Genomic DNA, 27,871 nt, shown 5'->3' on the forward strand with positions numbered 1-27,871 from the left:
CGTAACACTCGCTATGCTACTCTGACAAGGCACACTAACTCTTATAAGGCACGCTAACTCTGATAAGGCATGTTAAAACTGATAAGTCATGTTAACTCTCATAAGTTGTTATAGTGAATCAACCCCAATATGTGTAGACAATGGAAGCCTAGAATTATAGTGGATGGAGACGGGAATTGGGAACAATGTAAACAGTAAGGAGGTAGTTTAACCTTCATGTCATCAAATGTAACTGAAAATTGGAAAATATGGTGGTAAAAATATAAACTGTATGGTAACCAATGCTAGGAGCCTTGCAAATAAAATGGATGAAATGGAGTTTTTAGATCGATAAAGGCTATGACATTGTTGGGATAACTGAGACATGGGTGGATGAAAGCCATGATTGAATCACCAACTTAATAGGTTCTAATGTGTTTAGGGAGGATAGAACAGGCAGAATAGGTGGAAGGGTTTGTCTCATTATTAAAAATTATTTTAGAACTCCTCTGCATAAAGAACTGGACGCAGATTGTGAAGATATGGAGACTATTTGGGTTAATATTCATGGGGTAAATAACAATTACCAATTGCTTATTGGGGTGTGCTTTAGGCCACCACATATCTATGATACTGCAGAACTGCAACTACTACAGCAGATTGGAAAAGCTGCAAGTAAAAGTGAAGTCATAGTTATGGGTGACTTCAACTATCCAAACATCAACTGGGATACCAGTTGATGTCCCAGGGTTCTGTATATGGGAGGTGGATCACTAGGTACTAAGTAACTGTAAAGGGGAAGGAGGGCGAACACTAGACACTAGAAAACTGTATGGGGGGAGGGGGGTGTAGAGGCCACTAAACACCATGGAATGGCATGGGAAAGGGAGGGGAATCACTAGGCACCAGAGAGTTGTATAGGGGAAGGAAGAGGCCAATAGACAGCAGGGAACTGTATAGAGGCGTACGAGAGAGATCTGAGACTTGGGCACAGGATACAGCTGGTATATGGCTGATCCTGCTGCTGCACAAGTTCCCGGCCGTGTAAAATACTATTCCCCTTCCAGGCCACCATGGATGGTGGGGAATGAAATAATTTGGCTTCCAGCAATTGCTGGAAGCCTAATTATTGTGTTTTAAAAGTAACTTCAGCTCCGTCTTCTGATGGCGCCGAAGTTACTCCCTGTGCGCTGCTATAGCCATAATTCCTATTACGGCCTATGGTGGTGCTAGCTGCGCCCAAGTCTCCAGTGCTGGAATCACCATGTTCGGTATAGAGGAGGAAGGGGTGTGCCTCATGTAAAACTGGGGCATGGCTAAAGTGTGGCAGGGACCTGTCTTCCTGGCTCCATAGATCAGGAGGTATGCATGCCTAGTTATGGCATGTAGATAAATGCAAACCAGCTCAATATGTATAGGATGAGTCCATTTATTATAATATTTTATTATTATTATCTGTAACGCTGACTTCAGAGCTCATAGCCATGTCACTAGCTGTCCCTTAGAGAAGAAACCCCGATCTGACTTCTACCACAGTCACAGTCTAATGTCATTGAAGTAGCCTTAGGCCAGGTTTGGGGTAAACCATCTAAATAATCAGTGTGTTTTGTGGATTACTTATTACTGACATAGTAGTAAGACACTGTGAGTGGCACTAAAAAAAATTCTTCCACAGTACAGTTATGATATACATAAAGGTGGCCACACACCATGCAATTTTTTAAATATCTGTTCAATTTAAGAATTGCAATCAATTTTCCTGACTGATTGTAACATTTCAAAAATCTGACCAATGTACCACACACATATGTTAAATTTTTCCCCAATTATGATAAAAATAATTCGAAACTCTGAGAAAATTGCTAGGGTGTGTATATTAATAAATTGACAATCTAACACACACCATACAATCTTTAGAAACATTTTCAGCATTCCAGATCGATAAAAATAAAAAAAAATTGGAAATCCGATCAGATTGTACAGTCGAATGAGAAAAAAGCATTCATTGTATTTGGGAGATCCGATCATATTTATTGAATTGCCGTAAAATTGGATCATTAAACCTTAAAGGTGACCACACACCATACAATTTTTAAAATATCTGTTCAATTCAAGAATTGCAATCAATTTTTCTGACTGATTGTAATATTTCAAAAATCCGACCAATGTACCACACATCTATGTTCAATTTTTTCTCAATTATTATTAAAATGATTGGAAACTCTGAGAAAATTGCTAGGGTGTATATATTAAGACAAATCTACCACACAACACCATTCAATTTTCATAAAAATTGATCAGAAAAATGCAGCACTCCCGATTAACTTTTATCGAATAAGAAGGGGAAATCCAATCTTATTTGTTGTTCAAATAAAAAAAAAACTTTCGATTCTTTGGGAAATCCTATCTTTTTTATCGAATTGCCATAAAATCGGATTATTTTATTGTATCTTGTGTGGCCACTTTAACTCTGATGATCACAGAAGCCATGGGTAACTCGTGACTGTGTAGACTTTTCATAAATGGAGGGCCCTGTGTGTTTTGCCATACCCATGTGCTGCATCCATACTTCCCTAAAGGACCGCTATCATGAAATACTGTAAAATGTAAAATACATATGTGCACATACAGCACTTATAAGATATACATCTGTCCCAGAGCAAAATGCAATATAAACAATGTTTTTTCCTCTGCCACTGCCACATAGAAAGATGCCAACCATTTGCCTGCTTGCTGCACGCTATTCTGACAGATGGTCTGTACCACGACCATCAAGGAAGTGGTTTTGAAAGTAAAGGAATTACGAAGAATCTGTTATTAGTAGTAGCAATAGTCCAAAGCCTGTCAATGCCATCAGATTATATTTACTATTGTAAGTGCCAGCAACATAAGGAAAAATACATTTACAGTGCATTTAACCCTGGGACAAAGGAAGCTCTTGTATGCATCCATATATGTTTTAAGCGTTACATTTTTTGTGGTATATTATTTAAAAAGTTAAAGACACCCTTATAAATTGCTTTACTCCTTAAATAAAGGAGTTTATTTTAAAATAAAACGGGTAACGCATTTAAAGAGGAACTCCAGTGAAAATAATGTAATAATGTAAAGGAAAAGATTTCTCATGGAAAAAGGGGTATCAGCTACTGATTGGGATGAAGTTCAATTCTTGGTTACGGTTTCTTTTTAAGTTTGTTCATTACATTTTTTTAACAGTTTACCATTACTAGTACTGGCATTGCTTTGTATCACTTTTGTAAGTATTGTAAATAGTAGATTGTATATGTCACTTAGTATGTACTTTAGTTTATATTTGTTAATATTACATTTCCTGTTGTTATTTTCTGCTTACTTTGATCCTTTTTACAGGTCTGTAAGAGATTTCCTTCTTCTGTTTCATGAACTGCCTAAACAAGGACCTTCCGCAGCAAAGAAGAGCAATGTCTTTGATATATATTGTGAATAATAAAGACATTAACACAGACTTTCTATGACTTGCCACATAAAGTCAGAGAAGTATGTACCATACATGAGGCTGGTAGACACCTAGCACCAGGTTACATATATTTTACAATATAATGAGACAAGACAGTGCCCTGCAGAGTTGTGTTTAGCACACTGTCAGGAACTTACAAAAACATACAAAATAGGAAATGATCTGATGTGCATTTTTTTTAGGTATAGTATAACATATTATCAGGCATGTATTTAAAACACATACATCCTTATGAACAGTATAAAAAAGCAATAACTGAAGCAGATAATGACTGATTTTAAGATGAAAAAACAGTTTAGCTAAGAATTTAGCAATTCAGTGCAGCTCAATTGTTTGCAAGGATTGACGCTGCATTTCCACTTGTGCGGTGCGAATCGCCGCGCTTAATAATTCGCATGCGGATGCGAATTTCGCATGTGGGTCTATGTGAATTTCCTGCGAATTTTCATGTGAATTCGCATGCGAATTCGCATGGATGACGATGTATGCGACTTTAACCATGTGTGCTTTTCCATTGTTTCTATGCGAATTCGCATAAAAATTTGCATACACAAATCTCAGGCAAATTTCCTATTAAATACATTGTATGCGATTCGCATAGCGGTATGCGGTATGCGAATTCTGATGGCTCTGCCATGCAAATTTTTTCTGCAAAGAAAAACGCAAAGGAATCCTGACAAGTGGAAACAGTCCCATTCACTTGCATAGCTATGCGAATTTGCATGCGAAAAACACATGCGAATTCGCGATAGTGGAAATGGGCCCTTATGGTGAACATCATTTCAGCTTTCTTATCTTGTGCATACAAAACAGCCTTCTACCATGTTTATAACCGACACTGGGCCAAATCCAATTTACTTTTTCTCCAAGTTTCCTTCTGGGTGATATTTTCAGACCTTATCAGTAAAATGCCTTTTATGCCACACCAACAAGCAAGGAAATACCTTTTTTGACAGTACTTTTTCACCTACTTTTATGGTACTTTTTAAATTGTAAAGTGCTGAAACTTAGTGAAAAGTGAAAAAAAAATAGATGAAAATGAAAGAAAGGGTGGATATGTACATGATAATTGTAAATAAAGGTTGCATTATTATTATTGATTTATAAAGTGACCACATAATACATGGCACTGTACAAAGTAAAAAACAAACATTGGGTACATAATAATACAGACAATGGTAAGGTGTACACCAATATACAAAATACAACATTGGTACAAAGTACAGAAAGGTAGGGTATAAAATGCAGAATTGGTAATTAAAGTGACAAAAGTAACACAATGCTGACCGGGGACCTGGCCTCTCAGAGATTCAGAGGCAGAGGGTCATGCGCACGCGCGCGAGGCGGCAGGATCTTTATTCCCTGAGGAGACAGGTCAGCTGATCCAGCGATCAGCTGACCTTAGCCAGCCAATCACATGCTGACTTGAGCTCCAGCCCCCTGGGCGGGCTGGTGGAACTGGGCTTCAGCATTTAAGCCCACAGATGTCATTTGCTCACTGTCTGCTGCCGTGAATACTTAGGTGTAAACGCTCAGACCTTAGCTCAGTTCCCTGGTGTTGATATCAAGGACCTCAGTCTAGGATCGTATTGTATATTTATCTGTGTCTTGACTTTGGCTATCCCTGACTACTCTCCTCTTCTCGATTTTGTACCTTTGCCTATCTGATTCTTAGTTGACGACCCTGCCTGTTTAACGGACTCTGAATCAGCCTTCTGTTCTTGTACTGCTACCGTCTCTCTGTTGCCGAACCTCTGCCTGTCTGACCTTTCTCTTTTCCCCAGTGGAACGTCTCCCACTGGTGGGATATCTCTGATGCTTGCCTCTCCGAGACGCCTGCCCTAGCAGACGATTACTGCCAGGTGCTGAGATCCCAATCTTCACTTGGGCCGAGGATCTCACACACGGGGTTCCCATTCAGAGTTAACCACACCTCTGAGGAATCACCGTGTGGTGGATATATCCACAGTCTTGTATATTGTACATGTTGATTGTTATTCTTTCTGCTACAGTATCCAGAGGTTAGTTACACTTGCATTGTTGGTGATTCTGCAGATCATCAATAATCAGGTGACATCTGCATTATTGGTGATACTGCAGATCGCCAATAATCAGATTCTCTCTGCTTACTAACACCGATCGTTACAGAACAGCAGACCACTAGTATGGATGCATTACGCAGTCAGATCGAGACTCTAACCACCTTGCTTAATAACCTCATTGAGGTGGTTAATTCGCAACAGACTCAGATCAACCAATTGGCTGGGTCTGTACGGGTCTTGCAGACGACTGTGGCTACAGTGCAATCCCCTCCGGTCACAGATCTCCATATGCCAGTGCCCGAAAAGTTTTCAGGGCAAAGATCTGACTTCCAGAACTTCCGCAACCGGGTTTTGTCTTATTTTGAGTTACGACCTACTCAGTCAGGTTCTGAGCAGCAAAGGGTGACCTTTATTAAGACCTTATTGTCCGGGGACTCACAAACCTGGGCATACGGTCTTTCACCCGAGGATACGGTACTGAAGTCAGTTGAGGAATTTTTCAAAGCAATGGCTATAATTTATGATGATCCGGATGCTTCAATCACTGCCGAGAGGAAGCTCAAAACTCTCAGGCAGGGTCGAGACACAGTTGAGGTTTATGCGGCAGAGTTCAGTAAGTGGGCTGTGTCATCTAGGTGGGGGTCTTACGCCTTATTAGACTGTTTTCTGTCAGGCCTATCAGACGCAGTCTCTGAACTAATGTTAGGGCACCCTGAACCAAAGTCCGTCGATGGCGCCATTTCCTTGGCGATACGAGTGGACCGCAGGTTATGCTATCAGCGTCAGTCGAGGGGCAAGAATGCAGTAAGAGCTCTCTCTTTTGCATCCTCGTCACCAACCCCTTCTACTGATGAGCCGATGCAAATCGGACATTCTCGGTTGACTCGGGCCGAGAAAGAGCGCAGAAGGGCTGAAAGACTTTGTCTATATTGTGCAGAGGAAGGCCATATTGCTCAAAATTGCTCCAATAAATTGGGAAACGCTGCCGTCTAGGTGTAGTTAGAGGTAATACCCTAGACGCACAGAGCTTACCTCTAAATCAGAATAATCGGTTACTTCTCCAGTGTTCCATTTCTTGGGGGAATTTGACTGTTTGCACTGAAGCTTTCATAGATTCTGGGCCTGCGGCTAATTTTATAGACTACGAGTTTGTGAAGGGGCTGGGTGTTCCTTTACAACTTTTAGACCAACAAGTAGTCGTTACCGCAGTGGATGATTCTCCTTTACAGTGCAGACAACCTCTCTCTCAGACACCCATGTTGTCATGCACGATAGGGATTTTACACAAAGAGAGTTTACAGTTTCTGGTTTTGCGCATGGCAACCTCCACCGTAATCCTTGGTATGCCCTGGTTGCAGCTCCACTCCCCACAGATAGACTGGGCGTCAGGTCAGCTACTCAGTTGGTCACTTTACTGCCACAATCATTGTTTGGGGAAAATTGCCTGTTGTGCTGCCAAGATAGAGAATAAAGGGGTACCAGTACAATACGCTGAGTTTTCGGATGTGTTCTGTCCTAGGTCCGCCGATAAACTCCCACCACATCGGAGTTTTGACTGCCCTATCGACTTAAGATCTGGTTGTATGCCCCCTAGAGGTCATCCCTATAATTTGTCAGGACCAGAAAAACTGGCAATGCGGGAATACATTAAGGACAACCTGGCAAAAGGGTTCATCCGCCCCACCCGGTCACCGGCCGGGGCAGGTTTTTTCTTCGTCCAAAAAAAAGATGGTGGTCTTAGACCTTGCATTGACTACCGAGGTCTAAACAAGATCACCATCAAGAATCGCACGCTATCCGTTGCCTTTGATAGACGATCTCTTTGCCCAGATTACCAATGCCAGTATTTTTTCAAAATTAGACTTACGTGGGGCATACAACCTGGTGCTCATCAGGGATGGCGACGAGTGGAAGACGGCCTTCAATACGCCCGACGGGCATTACGAGTACCTCGTTATGCCCTTCAGGTTATGTAACGCCCCAACCCGTCTTCCAAGAGTTAATAAACGAGGTATTCAGGGAGGTGTTGGGGAGGTTTGTCTTGGTATACCTTGATGACATACTGATTTTCTCTCCAAGCCTTGTAGAGCATCGTAAACATGTTAAGTATGTGTTGAAGAAGTTGAGAAAGAATTTACTGTATGCAAAACTAGAGAAGTGCCTCTTTGAGGTCACTCAAATTCCTTTTCTGGGGTATATTATTTCTACTTCGGGTCTCCCTATGGATCCAGAAAAGGTTATGGCTGTCTTAGAGTGGCCACAACCGGTAGGTTTGAAGGAACTTCAAAGATTCCTTGGTTTTGCTAACTACTACCGGAGATTTATCAAGGGATTCTCTTCGGTAGTAGCACCGCTGACTAGTCTTACCAAAAAAGGGGCTGACCCATACCATTGGTCACCGGAGGCTCAGTCAGCCTTCGACATCCTGAAGAAATTGTTTTGCTCTGCACCTATATTAAGACATGTCGATGTCACCCTTCCCTTCATAGTGGAGGTGGATGCCTCGGAAATTTGGGGGGGGGGCTGTCCTGTCTCAACGTTCTGGTCTACAGGGCAAGACCCATCCCTGTGCCTACTTCTCACGTAGATTTTCCCCTGCTGAAAGAAACTACGATGTGGGTAACAGGGAGCTCCTTGCCATCAAGTTGGCCTTTCAGGAGTGGCGTCATTGGCTGGAGGGTGCAGAGTATACTATTGTTGTGTATACTGACCATAAGAACCTGGAGTACATTGAGGGGGCAAAGAGACTTACCCCCAGACAGGCCCGTTGGTCATTGTTCTTTTCTCGCTTCAGATTCGTGATCAAGTACACTCCAGGTTCTAAAAACGTCAAGGCAGATGCTCTCTCTAGATGTTTCGAGCCTGAGACAACTCAGTCAACATTTCCAGAGGGTATCCTACCCTCCAAGGTGGTGTTAGCTGCAGTTGACACCTGGGAGGATTGGGCAGCTACACTAGCTACTTACCAGTTAGATACCCCGGAAGGGAAACCGGAAGGGGTTCTCTTCGTGCCGCTTCCTTTTCAATTAGAAGTCATGCAGTTGTTCCATACCCATAAGAACGCTGGTCACCCTGGGGTTGCTCGCACTCTGGATCTGCTCACTAGGTGTGTGTGGTGGCCTTCATTGGCCTCAGATTGTAAGGAATTTGTCAGGGAGTGTGTTGTCTGCGCCAGGAGTAAGCCTTCCCGCCTGGCTCCGGTGGGCTCCCTACAATCTTTGCCAGTGCCAAATGAACCGTGGACCCATCTGTCCATGGACTTCATTGGCGACCTCCCCAGGTCCGAGGGCATGACAGTCATTTGGGTAATCGTAGACAGATTCAGTAAGATGGCACACTTTGTTCCACTTAAAGGATTTCCCTCAGCCCAGGAATTGGCCGACCTCTTCATACAACATATCTTCCGGTTAAATGGTATCCCGGACGATGTGGTTTCTGATAGAGGAGTCCAATTTGTATCAAAATTTTGGAGGGCCTTTTGCCATACGTTGGGTATGAACCTGTCTTTTTCATCGGGGTATCACCCACAAACCAACGGGCAGACCGAGAGGGTTAATCAAGCTCTGGAGCAGTTCCTGAGATGCTATGTAGCGGATGCACAAACCTAATGGGTTAGATTTTTACCCTTCGCGGAGTTTGCGCACAACAACCTAAAAAGTTCGTCAACAGGGTTGTCCCCTTTTCAGGTTATATCGGGAAAATCCCCTAAGTTTTCCCCATTTCCGGTGTGTTCCTCTCCCTTCCCGGCCCTGGAGGATTGGCAGAAGACTTTAAGGGAACTTTGGGGACAAGTAAAGAGGAATTTGGGAGTGGCCTTTCAGAGACAAAAAAGACAGGCCGACAAGAGATGCTCTGTTGAGTGGCACTGTACTCCAGGAGACAAGGTGTGGGTGTCAACCAGACATTTGGCACTCAGACAACCGTCCACCAAATTGGGTCCCAGGTTCATAGGGCCTTATCCGGTGGTCAAGAGGATCAATGATGTCTCTTATGTTATTGATCTTCCAGCCAGCATGAGATGTGGGAGATCATTCCACGTCTCTCTACTGAAGCCGGCAGTGTATGTGGATTCCTCTCCCCCCCCCCTTCCTGTGGTAATAGAGGGTCAGATGGAATATGAAGTTGAAAAGATCTTGGATTCTTGCCTAGTGCAGAATTCAGTGCAGTATCTGGTCCATTGGAAAGGGTATGGTGTGGAGGACAGGACCTGGGTGCCAGAGGATCGCATGCATACTGAGAGATTGAGAAAGAGATTTCATCAGTTACATCCTGAGAAACCGTGTAGGAAGTGTCCGGAGTCCACTCCTCAAAGGGGGGGTTACTGTGAACAATAGCAGAGCCGCCGCCACGCAGGGCAGCATGGTGGCGGTCTCCGCGTCCCAGCCGGCGGTTTCCGAAACTCACACGGAGCCGCCGGCGCAGAGCAGGGCAGGCACCGCCGCGGCTGATAGGATGGCGGCGGGTCCCGCTACTCAGCCGGCGGACTTCCGTGTGCGGGCGTGCGCTGACCGGGGACCTGGCCTCTCAGAGATTCAGAGGCAGAGGGTCATGCGCACGCGCGCGAGGCGGCAGGATCTTTATTCCCTGAGGAGACAGGTCAGCTGATCCGGCGATCAGCTGACCTTAGCCAGCCAATCACATGCTGACTTGAGCTCCAGCCCCCTGGGCGGGCTGGTGGAACTGAGCTTCAGCATTTAAGCCCACAGATGTCATTTGCTCACTGTCTGCTGTCGTGAATACTTAGGTGTAAACGCTCAGACCTTAGCTCAGTTCCCTGGTGTTGATATCAAGGACATCACACCTCAGTCTAGGATCGTATTGTATATTTATCTGTGTCTTGACTTTGGCTATCCCTGACTACTCTCTCCTCTTCTCGATTTTGTACTTTTGCCTATCTGATTCTTAGTTGCCGACCCTGCCTGTTTAACGGACTCTGAATCAGCCTTCTGTTCTTGTACTGCTACCGTCTCTCTGTTGCCGAACCTCTGCCTGTCTGACCTTTCTCTTTTCCCCAGTGGAACGTCTCCCACTGGTGGGATATCTCTGAGGCTTGCCTCTCCGAGACGCCTGCCCTAGCAGACGATTACTGCCAGGTGCTGAGATCCCAATCTTCACTTGGGCCGAGGATCTCACACACGGGGTTCCCATTCAGAAGTAACCACATCTCTGAGGAATCACCGTGTGGTGGATATATCCACAGTCTTGTATATTGTACATGTTGATTGTTATTCTTTCTGCTACGGTATCCAGAGGTTAGTTACACTTGCATTGTTGGTGATTCTGCAGATCATCAATAATCAGGTGACATCTGCATTATTGGTGAAACTGCAGATCGCCAATAATCAGGTTCTCTCTGCTTACTAACACCAATCGTTACAGGAACAAGAGGAGGGGAAGTATACAATAACCTACATGCAGTGGGTTTTTAGGTTATCTAGTAAGGAGTGCAACTTGGCCTTAGTTCAAAGGGGGAATGGCCTAAGGTAGAATGCATGCTTGTCAGAAAAGTGAGTTTTAAGGGAGCGTTTAAAGATATCAAAGGTTCTAGATGTGTTGTGAAAGGACATTCCAGAGGAGGGTTGAAGCACGTGTGGAATCTTGTATACATGAATGCAAGGAGGTCATTCTAGAGGAGACCAAAAGAAGGTCATGTGCAGACCTGAGATTGCGATAGGGTTTTTTATCTGGAAACTAGTGAGGAGATGTACTGGAGAGAGATATTGTGGAGATCTTTTTAGGTTAGGCTTAAGAGTTTGAAGTGATCCTCTGGTTAGTTGGTAGCCAATGAAGAGTTTGACAGAGAGGAGCAGCAGAGGAAGAGAAAGAAGAAAGAAAGATATCCAGGAGTGAGCAAGGCACTTTATGCCTACACATGAAAGTATCTGTAGGAGTAAGGTGTGGTCAATAGTATCACATGCTGATGACAGATCAAGAAGGATAAGTATGGAATGATGAACTTTGGATATAGCTGTAAGAAGATCATTGGCCACTCTAGTAAGAGCTGTTTCAGTGGAGTGGTTAGAGTGAAAGCAAGCTGGAACTGATTGAGCAGGGAGTTATCAGATAAATAATGGCTTAGTATGTACAGTATGTGTCGTTCAAGTAATTTCGATGTGAATGAGAGAAGTGACACAGGGCAATAGTTGGCGAGTGCAGTGGGATCTAAAGATGTTTTTTTAAGTAGTGACGACACAACAGATCACATTATTCATTGTTTTCTTATTGACATGGAGAAGAACATTGAATTTACAGCCTTGTTTTTTGGTTGGGACAATGTAGTTTGAGGTTGTTGACGAGAACACTTGACCTCCCACAGATGAATAGGAAAGATACTCTTTCTTACAGATGGCAGACTCCTTGTACCTTTTGTAAGCTGTGACTGGACCACAGAAGTCTGGTGAAGGAGGAGATTTTGTTAGAGAAGGGAGAATAGCTCCTTGTCTGCTATATCATAATTTATTTTGGCCAGGGACATGTTTTTTTAAAGGTGAAAAGGTACAAAAGGTTCAAGAACATAAGGAAGGCCACAGTCAGAATGAGCCACTGTTGGAGCTTAGGAAAACCAACACTTGCAGATATTGAGGTACTATGAGAAGCTCAGGACCAACAGAACTAAAATTATTTTGGATTTTAAGGAGACATAGAGTAAACTATAGAATATATAGTCTAACATTCATTAAATATCAAGCATGACATGCCAGCAAGTGGCATTCTTTATAAGGAAATAACAATGGCAGCCTCTGCATTCCTCTCAGTTCAGATTGTCTTACAATTCTAAGATACAAATACAACAACACAAAATGATAAGAAGGAGAGAGTACCACTCCATCAATACAAATATATTATGATAAGTCATACCATAAAGTTGTTACATATATTAAAGAGACACTGAAGCGATTAAAAAAATATGATATAGTGAATTGGTTGTGTACTATGAATAATTACTAGAAGATTAGCAGCAAAGAAAATATTCTCATACTTTTATTTTCAGGTATATATTGTGTTTCTCCTAACATTGCATCATTCTATAATATGTGCAGATTACACAACACTCAGCATTCAAAATGAGTCTATCAGAGCAGTCTGTGAAGTAATGACCTCTCCTCTAGCAGATAAAAAGTAAATAGTCCAGGAACAGTTGAGATAATAAAAGTCAGATAACAGCCCTCTCCACGACTAACTTAGTCGGAGAGCTTACAGGTAGCCATACACTGGTCGATTTGCCATTAGATCGACCAGCTGACAGATCCCTATCTGATCGAATCTGATCAGAGAGGGATCGTATGGCTGCCTTTACTGCAAACAGATTGTGAATCGATTTCAGCCTGAAACCGATCACAATCTGTTGAGCTGCTCCTGCCGCCTGTGCCCCCCCCTCCCCCGTATACATTACCTGAAGCTGGCTCCCGGGCGTCTTCTCCACGCTGCACCGCACCGCTCTGTTCTTGCTCCATCCCGGCGCTTCCTGTGTCACTCTGTGACCAGGAAGTTCAAATAGAGCGCCCTCTATTTGAACTTCCTGGGCACTGCAGTGACACAGGAAGCGCCGGGATGGAGCCGGAACAGAGCGGTGCAGCGCGGAGAAGACGCCCGGGAGCCAGCGTCAGGTAATGTATACCTGATCGGATCGGCCGCCGCTAGCGACGCGCACCCTACCCGTGGGCGATCGAGGGTAATTTCCCGCACGCCGCGATCGACGGACCGATCCGATTTTGGGAGGAAATCGGATCGGCGGGTGCGTTTAGCGTGAACGATTGGCAGCAGATTCGATCCCAGGATCGAATCTGCTGTCGAAACGGCCGCGAATAGGGCCAGTGTATGGCCACCTTAATGGCTTGTTTGCATAGAGATAACAACTGGAGTTTCTCAACTCTTCCTGTACTGGAAACAATTACACTGATGTATCTGACCTTAATGTTTTATTTCTTAGCTGTGCTACACATACAAATCATAATATCATCATTTTTTTTCGCTTCAGTGTCTCTTTAAATCAAAGCACATGTGCTGTCTATGTCAGGTACACAATTAGTATGGGGCCGTTGGCCCAAAAGTGCAGAATAAAAGCTATAGGCCCATATGGAAATTAATTTTTTCTCCTGAGTTTTCACCTAAAAGTTAATTTTTCATATTCTCTTCAAAAATTTTTTTTTAGTGCTTTGCAATTGAAAAAGCACCAAAATAAGTGATTTTATCTGCCACGCGCGAAGGTTTGCGTGCATAAAGGATTACGATTGCGTGTAAATTAAGGTTCATGTGATCATGCGCAAACCTTCGTTTATCACCTGGAGTAACCCTTTACGCGTGCAAACCTTTGCACGCGGCAGATCGCGTGATAACTGCTGTGATACCAGTTATCACGCCTTAGTGAATCAAGCCGAATATGTGCAACAGTAGAAATGGCCTAATACAACCTTCCTGGTTAAAAAAAAAAAAAAAAAAGTTTAATTGACACTTATGATTACAGCTCCCAGGTATGCTCTATATTTCTAAGAACCTACCTCACCCAGCACAGAGGAACATATCTCCAGATACTAACACAAAAGGCTGGGTGCATAGCAACCATGATTTCTGTGTCATATCAATAAATAAATATTACATGTAATCAAAGGATCCAAGAGATAAACCATGAAAAATGTAAAATTTGCTTGTGCATGCTTTGTAAACATTACCACTCCCAGTTTAATGTTGTATCGATATGAAATGTACTGGGTTTTCTATCAGTACAATAACAACAACAGCCACGATTACATTACATGTATAAATCTAAGTGTTAGGTCCACAATGAGCTTTTGATCTTGTTGACTGGAGGCATGTAAAATGATACAAATATAAACATTTACCTCTTAAAAGTTAATTACAATTTGTTTGGAATACTTTGTTCCCTTTGCATCACCTCCACATTCCTGTCAATAAAGTCTTTGTTTCATGGCGGTTGTGTGGGCATTGTGGGTGTTCACTGCTTGGATGCCTGCCACTGTAAGTTAGCTTGGTGAGACTCCAATGACTCCATGATAAAACAAATAGCATAGCTGAAGCTGCTGAATTCTCTTTTAATGTGTCTTTGTGACTTGTGTAGATAAGATCAGTAAGGTAATACTGAATCATACAATGTAGCAGGAACTTACCATAATCCCTTTAGCTTTCAGGACAATTTATACTGATAATTCTCAAATCACACCTGCTGAATAGAGGACATGCTATTTATGTATTCCTTCTAATGTACTAGTTGGGGTGCCAAAAGAAAAGTACATGTAAAAGGGAATGTTTGCTGCAATATCTGCTGGTAATATTACCAGCTGTATGTACAACAATCACATGCATACTACAAAGTCCTAAAAAAAAGGGCTTGTGCACATTATAAACATGGCTGAATGGTGCATACTGCTCACCAATGTCCCCAAGCCCCTGCTGGAAGGACTTTCATTTGAATTATTTCCTTTCATACCAGTGAAACATTTTGGTGTACTGGATATCATCCATTTACATTGAATGAGACTACAATAATTATCAATGTTGCATTGGCATTCTGAGGGTGTTGAATATATAAGTTCCTTATATATTAAGTGGTTCTTTCAACACTAATTAATGCCTTCATCACATAATGGCTGGACTATTGCAATGCTCTCTCTACAGGCCTTCAAAATAAAGACCTGCATTGCATGCGGCTAGTACAAAATGACGCTGCAAGTCTGTTAACAAATCGACCCGACATGGTCACATAACACCGATTCTTTGGTCACTCAACTAACTACCCATAAATAGAGAATCCTCCTCAAAACAGAGCTACAACATACAAACTCCACACTATATACTGTAGGTCCTGTATACCTTGAGGATTTCTTTGAAATATATCATACCTCCCACATTTTAAGACCAACAGGATCTAATAAATTGGCTATCCTCAGAATCCACTGCAAAACCTCTGGAGTCATAGCCTTCTGTCATGTTGCCCCACCCTTTAGGATTCCTTACCACCCTCAATCAAGAGAACTCTAACCCCAGAAGTATTTAAATTTAAATAAAAAAAAAACCTATTCTGACTGTTACGAACACATAGCTTTTCTACTGTAGCACATTCCACCCCATAATTATATATTGTTCTGAGACATATTTATGCATTTTCAGTTCTATGGTTGAAAAGCGCTTTACACGTTATTATAATGTTGATAAGATTCAGTTGTAATTATTCTATCTTCATAATGGTAAATTCGACACACACAAGCAATAGAACACAGCAATACATGCATGCAGCTACATTTGAGTCGTCAGCAGGTGTTTGTCAGCCAATCAGGATGCACTGTCATACACCCTTTACCTGCAATATCACATCTAGCAGCCATTAGCATTCAGGTGGGAGGCTTCAGTTGGACGCAAATCGCAAGATTGCGTCGCTAGCAGGACCGCCCCGTGCAGGCATCCCTCCCACAGGGGTCCCTCCCTAACCGCTCACCTGTCCGCCATGTCCTAGAGCTGAAAAAAAACGTTTGTTTTTAAACGTTTTTAAACTTCATAATGATACTCATGTGCTGGGGGTTGGGAAGTGATGGGGACCAAAATTCAGGAGCAGTGCAAGCCAAGCCAGTTGCAGTATTTAGGATTTCTGTTTTGGAAAATAATTTCTGAACAGCATTCAAGTGTCAATAACCTTGCCCTCTCATCTGCTTTAGATCAAGCTGCCCCCTCAATCTTCCGCCCTATCAAGCCCCCCAACCCCCAACCCTGGCACAACACCCACACACGTAACCTCAGGAAAGAAACTCGAGCAGCCGAACGGAAATAGAGGAAATCACATCTCAATGCTGACTTTCTAGATTACAAGGCCAAACTGTTACTCTTCCACACTGCCCTCTCCGAGGCTAAACAAAGGTACTTTGCAGCACTGATTGTAACCCAAGCTTCCAACCCTCGACAGCTTTTTGCTACCTTCAATTCCCTCCTCAACCCCACTCCTCCCCCTCCCAGCTCCTCCCTCTCAGCCAATGACCTTGCCAACCACTTCACCACTAAAATTGCAACAATACGCAATGAAATTTCCCTCCTCCATCCCTCCCTTACCAATGCGTCTCAGGTTGTCCCCTTGCCTTCCCCCCAGCGGCTCCCTTGTCTCATCCACCCCTCGCCTCTTTTGCTCCTGCCACCATTGATGAAGTCAGCCTGCTGCTAGTGGCTTCCCCCCCCCACATCCTCTCCCTGTGATCCGGTACCCGCGAATACTCTTCGTCCCCACTTCTCTGACCTGGCCCCAGTCCTCACCACCTTGTTCAATCTCTCCCTTTCCACAGGCATCTTCCCCAAAGCATTCAAACAGGCCACTGTGCTTCCCCTGCTGAAAAAACCCTCACTCGACCCATCCCTACCCTCAAACTACCGCCCAATCTCCCTCCTTCCCTATGCTTCTAAACTCCTCGAACGCCTAGTCCACCAGCGCATTACCCAATACATCAACACCAATGCCCTACTTGACCCCCTACAGTCTGGATTCCGACCTGCGCACTCAACTGAAACAGCCCTCGCCAAGGTGGTCAACGACCTTGCCAAGGCCAAAGGCAGTTATTCCATCCTGCTCCTCCTTGACCTCTCTGCAGCATTTGACACTGTTGACCACTCCCTCCTCCTCCAATCACTACAGTCCATGGGCATCCATGGGCTTGCCTTGGCCTGGATCTCCTCCTACCTATCCAATCGCTCCTTCACCACTTCCTTCAATGGCTCCTCCTCAACTCCTGCCCCCCTTTCAGTTGGGGTCCCCCAGGGCTCTGTTCTAGGCCCCCTTCTTTTCTCCATATACACTTCCTCAATTGGCAAGCTTATCTCCCCCCTGGGCTTCAATTACCACCTTTATGCAGATGACACATTTAGATTTACCTCCATACCCCCGATCTCTCAGCCACCACCATAAACAAGGTCTCCTCGTGTCTCTCAGCAATTTCCTCCTGGATGTCAGCTAGGTTCCTAAAGCTTAACCTAGACAAAACTGAGCTCCTGATCCTTCCACCCCATGCTGCTGCACCCATCCCAGGTTTCCACCTCACAATCGACAACACAACCATTCTCCCTACCTCCCAGGCCCGCTGCCTGGGTGTCACCTTGGACTCTGACCTCTCCTTCATCCCACACATCCAAAACATCACAAGAGCCTGCAATTTCCACCTCCGTAATATCTCCAAGATCCGCCCATTCTTAACCCCGGACACGACCAAACTGCTCATCCATGCCCTCATCATCTCCCGCCTTGATTACTGTAACTCACTCCTTTCTGGCCTCCCCCTGAAATGCACTGCCCCCCTTCAATCAGTGATGAACGCGGCTGCAAGACTCATCCATTCTTCGCACCGCTCTGCATCCACATCTCCCCTTTGTGAATCCCTGCACTGGCTCCCTATCCGTCTCAGGATAAGTTTCAAGATTCTATGCCTGGCGTATAAATCTGTGCACAAAACATGCCCTACCTACATCTCGCAGCTTGTTCACAAGTATACACCAGGTCGCCCCCTCCGTTCCTCCAACGACCTTCGCCTCACCACCCCGCGCATTTCACACTCCCATGCCCGCCTGCAGGGTTTCTCAAGAGCTGCCCCCACCCTCTGGAATGCCCTTCCACCACCCATCAGACTTGCTCCCTCTTTCAACACATTCAAGCAAGCCCTCAAAACCCACCTCTTTATGATGGCCTACCCGCCTCCTACCACACAGTAACTCTCTAAGGAATATTTAACAGCCCCCCCTAGTGTTTCCACCCCTCCCTTTAGATTGTAAGCCTCTGGCAGGGTCCTCCACTCCCTAGTGTAATCTACAGGATCATGTGCTCCTGTCCTATGACAGCCTGTACTTGTATTACTGGGCCTACCTAACTAGCCCATATTGCATGATCATGTATAACTTTGTTCTATGTGTATAACCCTATGTATGTCATCCTTGTATCATTGTATATATTTATTGTCCAGCGCTGCGTAATATGTTGGCGCTTTATAAATACAATAAATAATAATAATAATAATAAGTGTCAACAACAGTCTGGCTGTATAAACAAGATCCAAAGTATAAGTGATCTGTATATTAAAGGGTGACCCTCAAAGTTTGTGTTTTAGCTGACAAAAGACCTGCTTGTGTGTGATCATCTTATGAGCTTTGTTACCTGCACTTTTTTGGTATGGTCTACAGTTGTTGCAGGCAGAACCATTCCTTTCTATAGTTTCCTGCACTTTATTGTATTTACAGCTGACAGTAAAGCATTGGGTTGATCACCTTGAGCCAGGTCATTTTGGTGCCTGCTCGAAGGTGTGCCTGATTTGGGCACCACCGTAGGCTGTGATTTTAATTACAGCTATAGCGGCACAGCACCAAATGAACATGCAGCCAGAACATATGTACTCATTAACCATGAGGTGCATCTACAAGAAACAGTAGCAGTTAAAGTGAACCAAGTACCATTTTTAGCACCCAGGGTATCTCTATAGCACATTAAAAATGCATGCCAACAATGTGACTCATTATTAAAGAAGAGAAAAGATATTTTACCTCTTATTTTACATTTGGAAGTTAAAGGAAACCAGAGATGAACACTTTGGCACAAAATAAACATATCCCCCCGATAAGATTTTACAAAATAAATGCTATACCTGGTATTTTCGCCGCTCTGGTGCGTATAGATTTAAATGTTTTTTTTTCCATATGCCCTTACACTAGCAGACCAGCAGCTCCTCCTATCTCATCACAGCTCTCTGTGATGCTGTGAGTATACAGAACAGGAAAGCAGAGCCGGAAGGGGCAGCCTTGAAAAGACATCAGAGAAGATAGACTCAGCTATAATGATTACTGAGCAAAGCCAGACCGATTGCTCAGTCAGGGATTTTATCAGGGCTGATAACAAGCAGACTAAGCAGTGAAGGATGAAACAGAGAGTAGGGTAGGTGTTTTCTCTAATGTTCCCACTGACATATATGGTAAAATACTTGAGAGTGCTTCGTCTCTGGTACATTTAAAGCACAAGCCTTTATTACCATTTCCTCCTTCTTCCATGCTCTGCTGTCTAGCAGAGGTTTCAGGGAGAGAAGGACTACTAATTATTTTATTGCGCTCATTAACATAGAGAAAATAAAAAAGCTTTTGAATCAAATAAAATCAAAGATAGCTTTATTGGCATGACCAAGATTCATACAGGTATTGCAAAAGCAAGGGGAAAAGGGGGACATGATAGGGGGTGAGGTAGGGGAACAATGGCTAAGCAGTCTGTGGACATTTTTAGGTTTACAGTTCCGTTATGCTCCTCTCAGTCTGTGGCATGCTGTGACATAGTGTGCAGCAATTGTCACTTTTGATCAGCAGGGGGTGTGTAGATTACACAATGTGCATCAAAGACTTTACAGAAGTCCCAGATGCTATCTTCACACCTTCCCTGTGGATAAATGATTGACAGCTAGAAGGGAAGGGGGGGAACATGGCAGCTCCTATAACTATTAGAAACAAAGGCAAACAAAGTGGTGCTTGGTTCCCTTTAAGGCTATGCAACAAAACAGAAGGCAAGGGATGGAAGCAGGGTGATGTAAATATTATCAGAGTTAGTAGAGCTACAGTATGTATCAGAAAGAGGAATTCTGTTAAAGGCGGCAAATTAAGGTTAGATATCAAGGACAGGTAAATAATTGGATCAAAACTCCTACTAAAACAATATTGCATAGGGGAGAATATAAATGAAGCCAAATCACCAATCTAAAGCCTGCCGGTGATGTCCAAATCAGCTGTGCCAATTTGCCACCCACCATCAATAGGAGGGTTACTGTGTAAACACAAGTACACCAGAAGACTCAGTTTACATGGTTACATAGTTTGGTTGAAAAAAGACATCTGTACATACAGCCTCTTTCACAGTGGGACGTTGCGTTTGATGCAACGTTAAAGTTGCACAATGTGCCCCTAATGCAGCGCATGTAGGTTATGAAATTGGACGTTATTTTGCACTGCGTTATGTGTCTCTTGGTGCGCCATTTTCGTTGCATACTGATGGAAGGAAAACGCTGCATGCGTTACATTAAAAAACAAAAAATATTACTGAGCATGTGCAACACACATAACGTAGCAAATTTATTGCTAAACGCACAGCATGCAGCACTTTCTAAATATTGCTACACGTTACACACAACGCAACGTGTGCACTGTGAATGTCGCACAGACGTTGTATTGCTGTGCGGTAGTCTGCGTTATAATTTTTTATAACGTGCGACTTTAACGTCCAACTGTGAAAGAGGCCTAAAGGTAAGCTCTTTCCTTATCTTGCTGTACGTAGTTAGCATAAATGCAATAATCGTTACATGCACTGCCCATGCTTGTAACATGTAGCAGAGTTTTGTGAACATACTCCTATTTTCTCCATTATAAAATTAAAAGTGGTTACAAAAAAAGTGGTATATTCTAGTGTCAGTCACCACACAGAATAAGAAGGGTGCAGCGATTTTTCAGCAATTTCTTTAGCGCTTCTATAGCACTGAAACGCGATCGCTGGGAAATCGCCTGAAAATGGTGCAGGCTACATGTTTGTGTTTCGCATTTTTGGGTGATTTGCGTCGATTAGCGTAAAATCGCCCAAGTAAGAACGAGCCCATAGGGTTTATTTACATTAGCGCTTTCAAAAGCGCTAGTGTTTGAGCGTTTTGCCAAAAGCACCAGCAAAACGCTCAAGTGTGAATGGGGCCTAAGAATTCCCTATGAGGAGATGGGTTAGACCAAAAACTATCAGTTCTGTCAGATTTGTAAAATTTATTGTAAGTGACAGCGACATAGGAAAAAAATACATTTACAGTGCATTTTACTCTGGAACAAATGTACATTTTATATGGATTCATATTCATACACATGCATTCTAAATTTTACAATTTCTCATGATAGCAGCCCTAGCAGATTTTTCAAGCAGCATCTGGAGATGCTTCACTCAACTACAGCGAGGGAACCCAGCACTTGCCTTGTCTCTTCCTGCTCTCCACAAGTTTTATGCTCTCACTGGAACTTATTTTGCATATGCAAAGTGTTGTCTTGTGTTTTAGTTAACATTCACAATGAACAGACTACTGCATTAAATATTGTTCTGCTATTGCATTTACTCAGAATTGAAAGAACTCTCAGTTCCAAGTAGTGAATTGAGCAAGATCTAAGAAATGATACGAAGCATAAATTAACTCCCATCTCATCACATCCTTTTGAAATGTTATTAAATCAACCTCTTAATTACAAAATGTCTTTTGCAGCATATTATATACTGTATTAATTTAGTTTTTTTTAAACTTCTAATTAACCACTTGAGGACCACAGTCTTTCTACCCCTTAGGCTACTTGCACACCAAGACGTTGCGTTAGGTGCTACGTTAAGGTCGCATAACGTGCACCTAATGCAAGGCCTAGTGCTCTTCGATGTGGACGTCAGAGTGAGCCGCGTTGTGCAGCTCACTCTGGCGTCCGTGATGCCGTGATGCGTACTCTTGGACGCATGCGGCATCACGTGGTCCCGCCGGCCAATCGCCACACAGAGCGGCCGCACCAGGAAGTAAACACTGCACGTCACAACGTGCAGTGAATATTAATTAGCCATGTGCCTGGCCGCTCTCCGCTCCTCCCCAACGTGACTGAGCATGTGCAAACAGTCTAACGCGGCTTAAGCCGCTGTAGCGCTACAGTATGCTGCACTTTCGGAAGAACGTGCAGCGTTACATGTAACGCAACGTGGGCAGTGTGAACAGCCCACTTGTGTTACATTGCTGTGCGTTGGGGGAGTGTTACAGGCTGCACTAACATGCGCCTGTAACGTCTTAGTGTGTAAGCAGCCTTAAGGACCAGAGCCTCTTTTTCCATTCAGACCACTGCAGCTTTCACAGTATATTGCTCGGTTATACAACCTACTATCTAAATGAATTTTCCCTCCTTTTCTTGTCACTAATACAGCTTTCTTTTGGTGCTATTTGATTGCTGCTGCGATTTTTAGTTTTTATTATATTCATCAAAAAAGACATGAATTTTGTCAAAAAAATGATTTTTTTTTAACTTTCTGTGATAAAATTTGTCAAATAAAGTAAAATTTCTGTATACATTTTTGTCCAAATTTATTGTGCTACATGTCTTTGCTAAAAAAAAAAAAAAACATTCAGTATATATTTATTCGTTTGGGTAAAAGTTATAGCGTTTACAAACTATGGTACAAAAAGTGAATTTTCCCATTTTTAAGCATCTTTTACTTTTCTGAGCACCTGTCATGTTTCATGAGGTGCTCAAATTCCAGGATAGTATAAATACCTCCCAAATGACCCCATTTTGGAAAGAAGACATCCCAAAGTATTCACTGAGAGGCATGGTGAGTTTATAGAAGATTTTATTTTCTGTCACAAGTTAGCGGAAAATGACACTTTGAGACAACAACAAAAAAGTTTCCATTTCTGCTAACTTGTGACAGAAAAAATGAAATCTGCCACGGACTCACCATGCCCCTCTCTGAATACCTTGAAGTGTCTACTTTCCAAAATGGGGTCATTTGTGGGGTGTGTTTACTGTCCTGGCATTTTGGGGGGTGCTAAATTGTGAGCACCCCTGTAAAGCCTAAAGGTGCTCATTGGACTTTGGGCCCCTTAGCGCAGTTAGGCTGCAAAAAAGTGCCACACATGTGGTATTTCCGTACTCAGGAGTAGTAGTATAATGTGTTTTGGGGTGTATTTTTACCCATGCCGTACTCAGAAGAAGTAGTACAATGTGTTTTGGTTTCAAGACTACGCCTGTAATGATCTGCTCTGCTGTCTGCACAGGCAGACAGCTTTTTGACCATTTTGTAAGTCTGAGTGCTGCAGGTCCCTGGAACAGGAGACCTGTCTTCACTCTGCAACCTGCTGAGCTACTGCTCTGGTGAGGAATTTGCATCCACTTGTCATGCAAATTGCTTAGCTGCTTCCTCTGATGGCTTGCAGTATAAATACCAATTCCTCCCAGAATTCCTTGCTGGTCATGATGGTTTGTTCCTGCTAACTTACCTGGAGTCTCAGCCCTTTGCTTACTGTTTGCTAATATTGCCATCTTAGAGTAGTTCCTTGGGAGTCCCCTAGCATTCCTGTTAGCATAGTCAGGTTGTTTGTTACCTGTATTGCTTTGTACTGTCTATCTGTTGCGATTGTCTTGTCGCAAGCGGCGGTCGACAGGAAATCGTTCTGTCTGTTGGGATCGCATTCGCCCTAGCGGTAGAGGCGGTGGTTCCTTCTGTACTCTGTCTGGGAGTGTAGCCAGAGCAGCGGTTGCTACTGGTTGCTCCATCTGTCTGTCTGTTTGGATCGCATTCGCCCTAGCGGTAGTGGCGGTGGTTCCTTCTGTACTCTGCCTTAGGGGCACAAGCCAGAGCAGCGGTTGCTACTGGTTGCTCCATCTGTCTGTCTGTCTGGATCGCATTCACCCTAGCGGTACGGGCGGTGGTTCCTTCTGTACTCTGTCTGGGAGTGTAGGCCAGAGCTGCGGTTGCTACTGGTTACTCCTTCTGTCTGTCTTGTCTGGATCGAACGCTTGCTGTAGTCTCGTGAGGTAACCGTTTAGCAAGCATTCACGTTCTCTTTTGTTTTCATTTTTGTTTGGTTAGTCAGGGTTGGTACGCTTTGTCGCTATTGCGCTTCTCGTGTGGCGACCGTGCCGTGCATGTGCTTTGTCACTATTGCGATTAACGTGTGGGGACCGCGTGTAGTTAGTCCTGCCTGTTCCTTTGCTCTGTCTTAGTTGTGTGTTCACCGTTGCCGGGTGGTGGCGACTAGATTGGTGGACACACATACATTCTGTCACTAAGCTCACTCTCTCTCTCTAAGGGCTATCTTGCCCTGCATTGCTGCAATTCGTACAATTCCCACCTGGCATCTGTGGTAGTGCAGAGGGGTTGTTCCTCTGCACTCCACAGCTCCATCTGCTGGTGGGAATTTCCCTCTACAGGTGCATTGCACCAAAGCTGGGTTCTGTTGTTTCATACGCTTGTGGAGGATTTCCGCAGTGTCGGCGCACATCTTGTGCGCTGACCTCGGAAATAATCCCCCAATCGTTACAACGCCTCACGGTTTAGGGCCCCTAAAATGCCATGGCAGTTTAGGAACCCCACAAGTGACCCCATTTTAGAAAGACAACACCACAAGGTATTCTGTTACGGGTATGGTGAGTTCATAGAAGATTTTTTTTTGTCACAAGTAAGTGGAAATTGACACTTTGTGAATAAAAAAACCATAAAAATCCATTTCCGCTAACTTGTGACAAAAAATAAAATCTTCTATGAACTCACCATACCCCTAACAGAATACCTTGGGGTGTCTTCTTTCTAAAATGGGGTCACTTGTGAGGTTCCTATACTGCCCTGGCATTTGAGGGGCCCTAAACCATGAGGAGTAGTCTTGAAACCAAATTTCTCAAAATGACCTCTGAAATCCTAAAGGTACTCATTGGACTTTGGGCCCCTTAGCGCAGTTAGGGTGCAAAAAAGTGCCACACATGTGGTACCGCCGTGCTCAGGAGAAGTAGTATAATGTGTTTTGTGGTGTATTTTTACATATACCCATGCTGGGTGGGAGAAATATCTCTGTAAATGACAATTTTTTTATTTTTTTACACACAATTGTCTATTTACAGAGATATTTCTCCCACCCAGCATGGGTATGTGTACAAATACACCACAAAACACATTATACTACTTCTCCTGAGTATGGCAATACCACATGTGTGGCACTTTTTTGCACCCTAACTGCGCTAAGGGGCCCAACGTCCTATGAGTACCTTTAGGATTTCACAGGTCATTTTGAGGCATTTGGTTTCTAGACTACTCCTCACGGTTCAGGGCCCCTAAAATGCCAGGGCATTATAGGAACGCCACAAGTGACCCCATTTTATAAAGAAGACACCCCAAGGTATTCCGTTAGTAATATGGTGAGTTCATAGAAGATTTTATTTTTTGTCACAAGTTAGCGGAAATTGATTTTGTTTTTTCACAAAGTGTCATTTTCCACTAACTTGTGACAAAAAAATAAAAACTTCTATGAACTCACCATACTACTAATGGAATACCTTGGGGTGTCTTCTTTCTAAAATGGGGTCACTTGTGGGGTTCCTACACTGCCCTGGCATTTTAGGGGCCCTAAACCGTGAGGAGTAGTCTCGAAAGCAAATGCCTTAAAATGACCTGTGAATAGGACGTTGGGCCCCTTAGCGCACCTAGACTGCAAAAAAGTGTCACACATGTGGTATCGCCGTACTCAGGAGAAGTAGTATAATGTGTTTTGGGGTGTATTTTTACACATACCCATGCTAGGTGGGAGAAATATCTCTGTAAATGGACAATTGTGTGTAAAAAAAATCAAAAAATTGTCATTTACAGAGATATTTCTCCCACCCAGCATGGGTATATGTAAAAATGCACCACAAAACACATTATACTACTTCTCCTGAGTACAGCGATACCACATGTGTGACACTTTTTTGCAGTCTAGGTGCGCTAAGGGGCCCAACGTCCTATTCACGGGTCATTTTGAGGCATTCGGTTTCTAGACTACTCACGGTTTAGGGCCCCTAAAATGCCAGGGCAGTATAGGAACCCCACAAGTGACCCTATTTTAGAAAGAAGACACCCCAAGGTATTCCGTTAGGTGTATGGTGAGTTCATAGAAGGTTTTATTTTTTTGTCACAAGTTAGTGGAAAATGACACTTTGTGAAAAAAACAATAAAAATCAATTTCCGCTACTTTTGACAAAAAATAAAATCTTCTATGAACTCGTCATACACCTAACGGAATACCTTGGGGTGTCTTTTTTTTTTTCTAAAATTGGGTCACTTGTGGGGTTCCTATACTGCCCTGGCATTTTAGGGGCCCAAAACCGTGAGGAGTAGTCTGGAAACCAAATGCCTCAAAATTACTGTTCAGGGGTATAAGCATTTGCAAATTTTGATGACAGGTAGTCTATGAGGGGGCGAACCAGTCATCAGCAGGGTGGCCTCTTAGATGACAGGTTGTATTGGGCCTGATCTGATGGATAGGGGTGCTAGGGGGGTGACAGGAGGTGATTGATAGGTGTCTCGGGGGTGATTAGAGGGGAAAATAGATGCAATCAATGCACTGGGGAGGTGATCGGAAGGGGGTCTGAGGGTGATCTGAGGGTTTGGCCGAGTGATCAGGAGCCCACACGGGGAAAATTAGGGCCTGATCTGATGGGTAGGTGTGCTAGGGGGTGACAGGTGGTGATAGCAGGTGATTGATGGGTGTCTCAAGGTGTGATTAGAGGGGGGAATAGATGCAAGCAATGCACTGGCGAGGTGATCAGGGCTGGGGTCTGAGGGCGTTCTGAGGGTGTGGGTGGGTGATTGGGTGCCCTAGGGGCAGATAGGGGTCTGATCTGATGGGTAGCAGTGACAGGTGGTGACAGGGGGTGATTGATGGGTAATTAGTCGGTGTTTAGAGGAGAGAACAGATGTAAACAATGCACTTGGGAGGTGATCTGATGTCGGGTCTGCGGGCGATCTGATGGTGTGGGTGGGTGATCAGATTGCCCGCAAGGGGCAGGTTAGGGGCTGATTGATGGGTGGCAGTGACAGTGGGTGACAGGGGGTGATTGATGAGTGATTGACAGGTGATCAGTGGGTTATTACAGGGAAGAACAGATGTAAATAATGCACTGGCGAATTGATAAGGGGGGGTCTGAGGGCAATCTGAGCATGTGGGCGGTTGATTGGGTGCCCACAAGGGGCAGATTAGGGTCTAATCTAATGGGTAACAGTGACAGGTGGTGATAGGGGGTGATTGATGGGTAATTAGTGGGTGTTTAGAGGAGAGAACAGATGTAAACAATGCACTTGGGAGGTGATCTAACGTCGGGTCTGCGGGCGATTTGATGGTGTGGGTGGGTGATCAGATTGCCCGCAAGGGACAGGTTAGGGGCTGATTGATGGGTGGCAGTGACAGGGGGTGACAGGGGGTGATTGATGGGTGATTGACAGGTGATCAGTGGGTTATTACAGTGAAGAAAAGATGTAAATAATGCACTGGCGAATTGATAAGGGGGGGTCTGAGGGCAATCTGAGCATGTTGGCGGGTGATTGGGTGCCCGCAAGGGGCAGATTAAGGTCTAATCTAATGGGTAACAGTGACAGGTGGTGATAGGGGGTGATTGACGGGTGATTGATGGGTAATTAGTGGGTGTTTGGAGGAGAGAACAGATGTAAACAATACGCTTGGGAGGTGATCTGACGTTGGGTCTGCGGGCGATCTGATGGTGTGGGTGGGTGATCAGATTGCCCGCAAAGGGCAGGTTAGGGGCTGATTGATGGGTGGCAGTGACAGGGGGTGATTGACAGTTGATCAGTGGGTTATTACAG

This window comes from Hyperolius riggenbachi, chromosome 5 (genome assembly GCF_040937935.1).
Source record: "Hyperolius riggenbachi isolate aHypRig1 chromosome 5, aHypRig1.pri, whole genome shotgun sequence".
NCBI lineage: Eukaryota > Metazoa > Chordata > Amphibia > Anura > Hyperoliidae > Hyperolius > Hyperolius riggenbachi.